The sequence below is a fragment of the Colossoma macropomum genome, unplaced genomic scaffold (genome assembly GCF_904425465.1).
Source record: "Colossoma macropomum unplaced genomic scaffold, Colossoma_macropomum, whole genome shotgun sequence".
Lineage (NCBI taxonomy): Eukaryota > Metazoa > Chordata > Actinopteri > Characiformes > Serrasalmidae > Colossoma > Colossoma macropomum.
Genome location: NW_023494801.1, coordinates 12,472,041 through 12,485,522, shown reverse-complemented (window position 1 = coordinate 12,485,522; position 13,482 = coordinate 12,472,041). Strand labels below are relative to the sequence as shown.

The following is a 13,482-nucleotide window of genomic DNA, read 5'->3' as shown; positions in this document are numbered from 1 at the left end:
TTCGACTTAGTCGACTACAATTGACGACCAAATTAGTTGGCAACTAATTTAGTAGGCGATTGGTTGGTGACGTCATTCCGTGTTTTCTCGCGATCACTAGGAGAGTTTTGACATTCCCGCTCACTGGAGAGTTAACAGCGCGACGGCTGCCTCAAGAACAAAAGCCTCAAAAGTGTGGAGCTAAACTTAGAGAAAAAAAATCAGTTATGCTTTTTGTAAGCCGGCCTTAGCTGGCACGGGAGCACATCCTCCGGACTGTAGCATCTGAAGAGGAAACTTGTCGGCTCACTGGATGAAGAAGATATCGCGGTAAGATATGCCGCGTCCCAAACCGCATACTAGCACACTAAATAGTGTGTAAAAATAGCGCATATACCACTAGAAGTGCACTTATTAGTGTAGTGTGTGAAGTATAGAAGTGTGTGGTTTGGGAATCGACGATAGTTGTGCTAGCGAGCTAGTTAGCTAGCTAATGTTTTTGCTAAAAGCCGTCCTCTCACAGGAGCACGGAGAGACGCTGGCTTTCCTCCGTTTCAATAAAGACCTGTGATTAGAAAGAATGTAGTTGCATGTAGTTGTTTATATTTGACATTTAATTTAAAAAAAAATGTATTTGATTAAAGAAAAACTGATTTAGTTTTGTTATATTTTATTGCTGCTACTTTGCACATCCTTCGTTATAAATTTTTTAGAGTTTTAGCAGGAAATTTCATTAAAACAGTGAATTCTTGAATGTTATTCATCTTTATTGTCTTCACTGTTAGTTAGCAAATATATAAAACAACCTCAAGCTAAATTTAAAAGCTAAAAACTACATAAAAGTTATTTGTAATGATTCATAATCCGAATAATCGATTTTTTTGTTTCAGTAATCGATAGATTATTCAACTATCAAATTAGACGATTGTTGCAGCCCTAATGCACAAGCATTCCTATATTTGCCTGCTATGTTTCTTAATTGTTGGCCAAAAAGCTTTATTTTGGTCTCATCTGACTATGGATGTTCAAAATCAGAGCTTGTTTTCCCTTCTTCAAGCAGCACATCATAGCTATGCTGTCCACATAATCTGCATGTTTTAACATTTGACTCTTGATGGACGTTCATGTCGCCCTTGCAGCATGAGTAATAAAGTATATTTTTGGTAGGTGGGGTCAGGCATCATTGACCCAATTGCTTAAATTCAAAATACTGCATAATTGAACCAATCATAAGGAAGCTGAGATCGATTAAGAGTTGACTGTATTGCTTTGATTGTGACATATGCTAAGCATCTTTATTATCATGCGACACTTTCGATAGTATTACACATTTATATTGAATGTATGTGAAGGAGAGGTCTGGATTGTATACAATGACACGCAAGTGAAAGCTAATAAATTACATCCCCACAAAATTCATGACAAATCAGCGAGCCAGTTGAACCAAATGAAAATTTTTAGTGTCACACAACCCTAAACTATGATGTGGACTTCAGCAAACGAACTAGGTGTGAAAACAGCCAAAATCAAGGTTTCATGAGGCTAGAGGCTTTTACCTGGGAGTCTTTGAAAGTTGACATAGACCGCTTAGCTTTGGAGACCTGATCACCTTAATCTACCATTCTCCATCTGTGAAATCTCATCCTTTTGAAATTATATTGTCTTTTAACCCAACATCCTCAGTGATTGTGTCTTTTTCCAGACAACTTCATCTTATCTTCAGGTGTTTCAACTGCTCAGTTATCACCTCAGTAGAGGACATCTTCACACATATTCTGAAGATATGATGAAATTGAGTTGCCTGAATCCACCTCGTTTTCTGAATAAAATGACTCATATCAACAAATAATTACATTCACATTAGCTGTTTACTATGATAAATGGTGACAGATTAAAATGTGAATCTAGAAATGACAGTGGAATTAATTTTAATATATTTATTTTTTGGGCCTTCTGGGCCTTTTAGATGGCTTCTTTGATTTCTTCTGCACTGAAGCAACAGAAAGCCCCCAATAGAGTCGAAATGCAATGAAAGGCGTTTCCGTAAAGCAAGAACGCCCACATCAGGAACGCCCACTCACCATTCATTGGCCGATATGTCTGCAAAATAGCTTCTCTCATTGGTGGATAAGACTCAATAGGGAAAATACATCAGTATTTGTAAAGACGTTACTAATACTAAATTAAAATTATTTCTACATATTTGCATAATAAGCATTTAGCATTTAAAAATAAATATGCGTAAATCTATAGCTACTGGTGAGTGTATAGTTCTGTCTCGTGGTTTTGTGATCCCGACTTGAACTTGCGGTCTGAATGCCTATCATAACCGTAGCAATCAGCAGTGTTTTCAGCAGTACTACACAATCTGCTCCATACCAGCCATTATTTAATTATTTAAATTAATATGTAATTGTAACGTCCCTAATGAGAAAAAAACATAGAAACCACTAAGAGTTTCTCTTGGTTCTTGGGGGTTCATAATGCGTTTTGGCTTTTCTTGATTGGCTGATCATGTAAAGGAATGATTTAGCAGGTGACCTAGTGACTGATTCCAGATACATTTTTAATTCTACTTGGAAACTAGTGGTCTCTAACGGTAACCATTATGAGGCAAAAAGCATTAGATATTAATCCTAATGGTCTTTATTTAGCAGGGGTTACTGTGGTGCAGCCAGCTTCCACAATATAACTCTGGCAATGTTGTGTATTGTTGACTATCAAGCAACCTTGTTCTTATTTTCCACAAGGTTTAAGGTCGTACTAAAATGTTAATGTAACAGTAAACTTATGACATCATAATCTGTAATGAAGGCGCTCGTTGATCTCGACCTTATTAATTTTTCCCATTTTTTTCGCAGTGTTCTGTACGATAGCATTTTAGCGCCACTGTTAATAAAAATAAAAATAGTAGACTTAGAGAATAAAGTCGCAATATTTCGAGAAAAAAGTTGTATTTTTTAGAATAAATCGTAATATTAATATTTCGATGATAATATCGTAGAATTACGACATTAAAGTGGGATATTACCAGAAAAGGTCGCAATATTGTGGCCAAAGGCTTTGCAAAGGGAAGGCAGCACCTCCTCGCGTTAAAATGAGGGGCGGTGAGTTGGTGGAGTTTTACTTTGGAGTTTGAAATTGATACTTTCATATCAGTTTCACCCGTAATGAAATACTCAGTCAAAGAGGGCATGATGTTTTACAGACAGTGAGAATAATAATCAAAATGATCGATCCACAAAGAGACAGGAGTGAGTGGAACTCAGGCGCACTCGGCGTCTTCACCGTCGCCAGTTCAGCAACCGAGACCCCTACGTGTTATGGCAGCCCCCTACAGTTAGCACTTAATCCTTGAAATATCGTGAGTTTATTCTTGTAACTTTACGTCTTTAATCTCTAAATATTATGGCTTTATTCTCAAAGTCTGCTATTTTTATTTTTATTAACAGCGGCCCTAAAACACCGTCCTAGTTCTGTTTACTCGGCAACATTACTGTGGCTTTTACTCCAAAGCCCACCGGACCCTGACGTCACATGAGGGGCGTTCCTGGAGGGGCATATCTGCATGACAGAAAGGCTGCTTCTTAAGGTCACTCTGACTGACCTTCAGTCACCTAAGCAAACACCATCATATGAACATGCACTAATATGTGTGTGCCCAATCACGTAGGAGCATATCTCTATGAGGAACACACACTTAGGAGGATGGGTGTCTCATGCCTACACTGCTTCTATGTATTGCTGCTGTCGCAACAAAACCTCAAATTTCCAAAAATGGTAACTTTATGGGTGACGGAAAAAATATTGTTATATTTGACGTGAACAGAATAAGTAATTTTGGACTATTTCCTTTGGTCCAGTCATCGTGAAATCTTGACAAAATGGCTGGCATTTTCAAATTTTGTTTGAAAAAAAATGTAAACAATTTGTAAAAAAAAAAAAACCCAACAAATGTGAAAAAAATGACATTTGAATATCATGTCCAAGTGTAGTGCTTGTTGAACATCGAATTCTAAAACCATGGGCATTATGGCGTTTGGCATTCACTTCCTTTCAACCACAAGAGTAGTTAGCGAGGTTGGGCACAAATGCTGGGTGAAAAGTCCTGACTTGCAGCTGCCATTTCAGTTCAGTTCAGGTGCAAGATGGGTTGAGGTCAGGGCTCTGTGCAGGCCAGTGAAGTTCTTCCACATCAAATTTGGCACACTATGATGACCTATGTGTTACCTCTCTAGCGGACACTTGGCATTGCACATAGTAATTTCAGGATTGTGTGTGGTTGTTTTGGCATGGAAACCTGATCAGTAAAGCTCCCAACTAATAGTTTTTTTAATTAGTGTTGCTTCCAGAGGCAGTTTGGCCTTTAATAGTGAGTACCAATGATTTTTATGCTATGTGTGCTTCAGCATTTGGTGGTTCCATTCTGTGAGTTCATGTGGGTGAACAGTGATGATACAGATGACCGTGGCAGCTCTAGCAGGATGGACATTTGATGAACTGACTTGTTGGAAAGGTGACATGCTATAACAGTATTACCCTTTCTGCTGCCACTGTTTGTCTATTGAGATGACATGGATGTATGCTTGATTTTATGCACCTGTTAGAAATGGGTGTGGCTACAGTAGCTGAACTCATACACTTGGCCTTATAGTGTATAGTGTATATTGTGCAACCGGCATACAATAAGACACAGGAAACATTTCGCTTTAAGGAAATGTTATTATTGAACCAGCAGCAAGGAAGGACAGGCAGGTCACTTCTAACTATGGATCTTCACTTTATGGTAGACACTAACACTGACACTGCTGTCGCACAGCCCAACAGATTATCACATCAGCATTTTATTAAGCTAACAATAACAACTTATTTTCTACTGTGAATGTGTGTCCTTCTGAGAGTCTTCCCATGACAGTGCGAGTCTGTGGCAGGACACCAGAATAGCAAAAACTGTTACCCATTTCATTCTACTGTGTACACTTGCTCAGTGGCATGAAACCTTCTAGAAGCCTATAGTGGTGGAATATGCCAGAATTTATCACTCACTGCTCATTAAGTACAGCCAGGTCCAGAATTTTTAATGCTGTTAGTAAAAATGAATAAAATAATGGTTAAATATAAATAACAGAAGTTCTTTAACAATGCTTTCAATAAATTCTTCATTAAAGAGCTCATATAGAAACCCCTTAATTGAAAGTTTCTTCAGGGAAGCAAACTAGTTCTTATATGGCATTTGTACAAAGAACCCTTTTGGAACCTTTATTTTTATAGAAGTGTTTTGGCAAAATCAAATCTACACAATTTCCACTTAGTTTAGATGTAGTTAATCAGCTAAGACATGTATGATGTACAAATTTTGCTTCTTTAGTCTCACTATGAGGCTAACCTGGAAAACGCTGGAAGTCGATAGTCGATAATCTTTTTTGTAAATACATCCTCAAAACATCTCTCAAACCCATTCAAACTGCATCCAGGTCTCCTTAAGGTCAGGTAGACTTGTCAATGTGGTTCAAAGCACAGTATGACTTACTGTGAACTATAAAAACGAATAAAACCTCATGATGTAGCTGAATGCAGTCGGCAGCCACTTTAGACAACAGTGCTGTTGTGCTGAATTCAGCCTCCTCTTCGCATGCAGCATGTCAAGCAGGCATATGGACACTAAAGATTAGATTCACAATTTCTATTGTTTATATTTACAACCCCAATTCCAAAAAAGTTGGGACACTGTGTAAAATGTAAATAAATTAAATAATGTTCACAATAGAACAAAGAACAAACCTCAGATGTTCAAAGTGAGACATTTTGCCATTTCACAAAAAATATTAACTTGTTTAGAACTTGATGGCAGCAACGCATCTCAAAAAATTGGGAAAGGCTAGAAAAGTAAGTGGTACTAATAAAAAAACAGCTGGAGGAGCAATTTGCAACTAACTCACATGACTGAGTATAAAAAGAGCACTTTAGAGAGGCAGAGTCTCTCAGAAGCAAAGATGGGCAGAGATTTACCAATCTGCAAAAAACTGTGGAACAATTTCAGAAAAATGTTCCTCAACATAAAATTGTGAAGACTTTGGATATCCAACCATCTGCAGAACACAATATCATCAAAAGACTCAGAGAATCTGGAGAAATCCCTGTATACAATATAAACATGATTCGCAGAAGAAGAGTCCAGGTGCTGAACTAGACTGTCTGCAGTCTAAATCTTTCACCAATAGAAAACATTTGGCTCATCATGAAACGAAGAATCCGGCAAAGAAGACCCAGGACTGTTGAGCAGATAGAATCCTACATCAGACAAGAATGGGGCAACATTCCTCTCCCAAAACTCCAGCAGTTGGTCTCCTCGCTTCCCAGATGTTTACAGGCTGTTGTTAAAAGAAGAGGGAATGCTACACAATGGTACACATGGCCCTATCCCAACTTTTTTGAGATGCGTTGCTGCCATCAAGTTCTGAGTTAGTTTTTTTCATGAAATGGTAAAATGTCTCACTTTCAACATCTGATGTGTTCTATGTTGTATTGTGAATAAAATATGGGTCTATGAGATTTGCAAATCATCACATTCTGTTTTTATTTACATTTATTTACATTTTACACAGTGTCCCAACTTTTTTGGAAATTTGTAGAAACAACAGTTAGTCTTGAATTTTCAAAACATTATGACCACTCAGAGATTATGCAAAATAACATTGATTATCTCATGACAATGGTGCATGTCAAGGTCACGCAGTGCATCACACCCTGCTGCGTATGGGACTCTGTAGCCACAAACCAGTCAGAGTGCTCGTGTTAATGGCATCAGGATGCACTCTGGGAGGACAACAAGCCGGTGGAAGGAGTATGATGCTCTGGGTGAAGTTCTACTGGGTCCAGCATTCATGTGGACGTCAGTTTAACGCATGCCACCTATCTAAACATCATTGTGGATTCATGACGAAAAATTCCCCAAATCTAATTGAGTGCATGCCAAGTCATACTGTATCCTAAACCACACTGACCCATCTGCACATCCTTAATGAAGACCTGGATATGGTTTAAGGGAAGTTTTGGGGATGTATTTGCAGAAAATATTGGGTGACTGGTGACTTCTATTGTTTGTTAGCCTTCTATTGTATGTTAGCTTTGTAGCTCCAGCACCAGGCTAAAGAAGGAACATTTGGACACCAGCTATGTCTTGGCTGATCAACTACATCTGGGCTAAGTGGACAATTGTGTATATTAGATTTTTCACCAAAGCATTCTGTTAAGAGTCTATATATACCTCATGTAATCAGGGTGAAATTTACTTTTAGTAGTTATTTTAAATGGTTTTATTCAAATAATATGTTTGCATTTAAAAGCGCAGGTATCAAAGTTATTGGCACTTTGTTTAGAACTTCATGAGTATACTAAAATTTTTGAGTTTCCATCCATTTTCTGTTAATTTCTCTTTGTTTTCTCTTATGGTTTTAGTTTGTTGCCTTTGAAAAACCTTAACATGCTGTACCTCCTTTTTAAGCCTTAATGACTATGGAGTACTTTAACATCACTGCATGAGAATCTCACTGTGTGAAAAGTACACAAGAACCTTGTGGTTTAGTGTCTTATTGTGCTCTATGTTTATTCTGAAATGAACTAACAGTGATGACAGTTGCTAGTTATGGAGCCCCTCATTAAAATAGAATAAAATACTGGCCTTTCACATGCAAACGAAAGGTTCTTGCCATCCATTTGACCAATTATGTTAATGATATGCATAATGAAATATGTAATTTAACATATGTAAAATGTCTCAGATCACTTTGATTAAGCTACTTTTAAAGCCACATGATTTTTTAAAAAATGATTATTGTTATTATTAGTAGCTTAATTATGTAATACTGAGCTGAAGGCTTGAATTTGATGAGCAGGGCTACTAACAGTCAGATAGATTGAAGGCTAGTGAATTAGAAGCAGCTTCATCATGAAACATTGCCCATCCCTGTTTTGGTGTTTACAAGTCAGCAGAACCATATCAGCAAACATCAACACTGTGGTGTACTCTGTGCATCAGGTCGAGCGAAGAGAACACAAAGAACAGAGATGGTGCGAAGATTGGTAGAATGAGGTTTTAGCAAGTCAGAGCAGCCTCAAGAAACTCAGCGTCAGCTAGAGAGCTTTAAAGCCTTCAGCATTGGGAGCAGTGAAGTTCTGTGAAGTAACGGAGAACTGTCCGGTACCTTCGGGATGAGTTGGAGCAGCATTTGTGATCCAGAACTAATCATCCAACATCAGTTCCTAACCTCACTAATACTCTTGAAGCTGAATGCAGTCAAGTCCTCACAGCAGTGCTCCAACATCTAGTGTAAAGTCTTCTCAGAAGTGTACAGACTGTTACAGCAGCAAAGGTGGGAAAAATGCCTATTATAAGGGAATCCCACATATTTTGGGGGGATACATTTCTGTGTAATTCAATCATTAGGATGTAAACAAAGTCATTCAGAGTGGTTTGTGATTACATTCTCCATTCGAAACTTACAAAGTGAGATTTTTTTTTTACAGCAGTGGTGATAAGAACCAGGGGTCACAATGTCAACAACGCAAATGTAGCCATACGTACTGAGTGTTTAATGTTGTTGGTGGTAAAATAGTGTTAAATAAGGATAAAATAAGTTTACTTAACATTCAGTTATGCAGAATATTTGGAAAGTTGGTGGAATTCCTCTTTGACACCATTGTTGACTAACTGAAATATTAGACTGTAGTATTTTTATAAATATTTGAAGCTGTTCTGGTGACATTGAAGCTACTATGGTGGTTCATGGCGGCCCAACACCCTACTAAACTTTGCATATTTACACATGAATGATCTCTGGATTCCCCTGCTTTTCTTCCCCCCAATATAGGCATAGAATCATCTATATCTACTCATATGTGCATCCAGTAATCAGCATGCTACTTCTACTATTAGAAGTTCAGTGAAGCTAAATTAACTGAAGGGATACGGTTCATTTACACTACATAGCTGTTTCTGTGCCATCACAGTGAAAAAAAATCTCACCATGAAAGTAGGAATATTCAAACACTTTTTCACAAACAAAATGGCCAAAAACCAACACGAGGTTTAAAACCGTATATGAATGAGTTACTGCTTTTGATATGAAAATATGAAAGTAATACAATAAAAACTTTTTTTTAATGTATTTTCTATGTTATTTTTATTTATTTACACCCAAGGCATTAATTGAAATAATAGTAAGCTAAATATCTACAAAATCATACCACATATAGGGAACTTTTGATTAGGGTATCATGATTTTATGTGTGTTCAACTGTTTTTACCTACTGAATTAGTATTCCTTGGTACTGAATGAGTGTGAGTCATTGGTTTTGTTCATACAATAATAGTCATCTATGTCGCAGTGTAGAATCAACTCTTCTAAAAACTGAGCTGACAGAAAATGTAGATATTTTCACAGGGATCTTAAGTTTGGTTGCTAACTGGCCATTCAAAAGTCTCAGTCGACCCCTGCCCTCTTTCAGAAGCGTCAGCCAAGGCTGGGGCAGATGGCAGTGTTGATAAATGTGGTGCTTGGTGGGTCGTGCAACGCGAGTTGTGCTTGAAAAGTTTCACATCTTATCACGTCAGTGTCTTTCTAGTGTAATTAACACTGACTTCCTGGAAACGAGAGCTTCCTTTTTTGTTCATGCAAATCGGGCTGAAAAGCCTCGAAAAGTTACAGTAAATATAGAACAGTTCCTGTTTCACAACTTCATCTTCGTGACTTGTTTGGCTGAAAACGTTGTAAAGTGACTTGAACATGTTGATTTTTTTCTCACATCAGGCATCAGTACAGTGCTGAAACTAGTTTCACCTTCAGGGGTGATTTAGTCGTGTACTTTTTGTGGGACAGAGCGAGACGGAGATGTGGCGATTGCTGACTAAGTTTCATTATTTGAATGGGTAGTTTTTCAGGACATCATTTGTGTGAGTTCATTTTAAAGACTTCATTTAGTGTCAGTCACCAAGCAGCCTCATTGTACTTCTCAGTTCTTGAGAGAAACAGTAGAGAAAAATACTTTTCCCAGAGTGCTGGGTTCTGCCTTTTTTACCACATAAATTACAGCGTATGGAATTGAAATGGAGCTACAGCTACACTTTTGGAATAATGGATGGCAGCCCAGGTTTTTGGGGCCATTTTGCTGAACCAGTGGTCGACACAACCTTATGTAGATCTCTGGACATTAATGAGTCAAATGAAACTGTGGTGAGGAAAAACTCCCTAAAAATAAGGAAGAAGCCTTGAGAGGAACCAAGATTTAAAAGGGGAAACTCATCTGTCCTTCCCTTCCTGACAGTGCCACACTTGAAAAGAAAAAAGAAATAAATCTATAAATAATAATAAAAAAATAAAAAAGAAGAAATATTTTTTTCTTATAAGATTGTTACACTTAGACCCACTTGTAAGATTGATATCAATAGATGAACGGACTCGATTCCTTCATGCATTTCTTTTTGAGGTGGCCTCTGATCTATGCAGTCAAAGCGGACCCTTGATCGTGGTAAAGACACTTTAATACTCATCCTCGAGTGCTTATTGCTACAGCAAAATACGGACAAGCCCTTAATATTCCAGGCTGATTATGTCAATATAGACTGCAGTGCAATCTGAGTTGTTTTTATGTTATAAAAGTGTATAATAAACATTGCTGGCCATGTAAGCAGTTAAACACCAATGTTCAATAAAGAATTTGTTATTCATTGTAATAAACAATTTCTCAGCTTAGAAATGACGGCAGGCTATGATTAACAGTAGGCTGTGGTTGCCAAACAACATGCTTTGCCGCATTTATACAAAATCTGGTATTATTTACTTGAACCTTGCTTCAGAACATTGATATAAATATGCTATAAACATGTCATAGTGTTAATTGTTACTGTGCACTGTAGTTAGCCATCATGCCATCAAACATTATGCCAAATGTCATGACAATTAACAGCAATGGTAACATGACACTGTTAAATTACTGGACATAATCTGTAATAATAACTTATCTGCCATGACATGTTTATAGTTATGTCAGTGTTAGGTAGTAGGGTTCATGCTTGGATTCAAAATCCAAGATGACAAAACGTTCTTGTTCTTTACCTTAAAGCAAGCTAATGTAAAGCCATTTTATTCTAAACTATTTAAAAGCATGTCTGTTGGTCAATTCACACAATATAAAGTACAGCTGCTGTCCTCAAAAAATGGAGATACTTATAATACATTATTCATTTGAACTAGTAGATTATACTCAAGTGCTTGTTCTGATCATGCTCCGAGAGCATATTCATCACAACAGCATCATCTAGTGGCCAGCTGGGGTTATGCACTAAGATCTTTTATTTTATGTATTAGACTGCAAAAGTGCTGCACATTTTTAGGTGGTTACTGTAAGTAATAGTAATAGTTGGAGCATGTCTCAGGTATATTACTGCCCCAAGCCCCCTCCCACCCATGCACAGTGTCTTTGTTATAGAACAATATCTATATCTACATATTGTCACTGTCCTAACAAAACTTTGCATCTTCAAAATTTTACAGAGAATAAAAAAAAGTTCTTAACTTTTACTTTAAGCTATTTTTATTTAAGTAAGTTATAATGAGTATACGCTCTCTCTCTCTCTCTCTCTCTCTCTCTCTCTCTCTCTCTCTCTCTCTCTCTCTCTCTCCCTTTTAGTCTCTGACTGTCTGACTGATTTCCCCCCAGAGACCCCCTCAGGCACGCACACTCAAACGTGTGGCTTCCTGTGTTAAATGATGCAACTCTGAAATTCTTTCATCTGTGGCTGATTCTGTAAAAACATACATTTCATATGAAATGATGTCAGGGCTCCGTCTTACCAATGCCTCTCTTTTCTGTCATATACTGGAAGCAAGGAATGTATAAGACGCCAGGCTTTTAGGATTACAGGAATACTAGACGTTGGGACTCGATTCCTTATTTGTGAATTGAGAATTCTGTTTTTATCTAGGTTGTACTGATGCAAGACTGTGGGTAGAAGTGGGAAAATCAGTCAGCCCCTTAAAATTCCAGGCTTATTACATATGACTTATTATTCAGTAACTACATAGACTACAATACAAACCAGCTGAGTTATTCTTAATTTATAGAGATGTGTAGTTTGGACCCACCAGCATGTTCTGGGTTAAATGCACCATTTTAACTTCCCTCCATGTGCAGGGGATGCATGATTTGTGCCTTTTGCTCAGCTCATTATCTAGCAAACATACATACATGGCATGCATACATTGCCCTCCAATCCAGTTTTCACTGAATACTGTACACAGAATGAAATGTCATGAATGAAATAAAAAGCAGTCATTCACAAGTGGAAACATGCCATTTTATTCATTTTTACAAAACAGACCTGAAGGCTTAAAAGGGCTTAGATGTAACCATTATTACATTTATTGTAAACATGCTAACATGTGTGCTACACTGGCACTGCAAATTCCTATTAAATTCCAGATTAAAGTCTTCTGGTGATGTGTTTTGAAGGTAGAAGGGACTTTTTGTCAAAACTGCAAGGACTTAAATGGGTCATAAATTTGGGGGCTTGGGGTCTATTTTAAGTGTCTATTTCCACTAGCGGGCTAATGCAGAAAGAAACTCGATAGCTAATAGTACTGCTAGGATCACACCTGCCTTTATCAGCCTCTACATCAGTGGCTACATTAGTAGCCAAGGTTTCATTATCACAGTTGGGGGTTGGGGGTGTGGAGGAGTGGGGGATTCCCAGTGATTCTATTATGTGACTAATGCATGCTGGGTGTTGTAGTGAGAGAACATTGATGAATGAAAATCATGAGTTGCATCAAACTGATGAGGCTGAGGGAGTAAATGCAGAGTGCTGCATAACATTACACATAAAATTAAATGTTAGTTGTAGGTCAGAATGCCCTTAACAGTGAAAGCAAACATAGCTGAGACTAAAGGAAGGCTCATCGAGAAGGGATGTCATTTCTGATGGCTTACAGATGACTGTCTTCTTGAACGTGTTAAAGGGGAATTCCACCGATTTTTCAAAAATTTCTGCATAATGAAATTATTATAGTGTAAGCAAAATCAATCAGATCTGGTTTGATGTGAAATGCTCAGTTCTAGAGAAATTTAGCAAGTCATTTTTCACAGTGGTGGTGATGGGTACGATGGCGTTTTAGGGCCACTGTTAATAAAAAATAAAAATAGTAGGCTTCGAGAATAAAGACATAATATTTCGAGAAAAAAGTTGTGCTATTTGAAGAATAAAGTGGGCTAACCGTAGGGGGCTGCCATAACACGTTGGGGTCTCAGTTGCTGTACTGGCGCCGGAGTTCCACACACTCCTGTCTGCTTGTGGATCAATCATTTTGATTATCATTCTCACTGTCTGTGAAACTTCATGCCCTCTTTGAATGGCGCGGAGATGTAGCCACCGATAGCCGTGTAGACGGTCAGTGCCTGCAATTCTCCTTCCTACAGTTTCCTCCGAGTCTGTCTGGTTCTTTCATC

The 13,482-nt window shown here is 37.8% G+C and overlaps 1 long non-coding RNA gene across 2 annotated transcripts in view; it reads left to right on the top strand.

Annotated features, from left to right (window-relative positions):
* The window catches only part of LOC118821450, a 31,048-nt gene that overhangs the window by 4,389 nt on the left and 13,177 nt on the right, over positions 1–13,482 (top strand). The window lies entirely within an intron of this gene.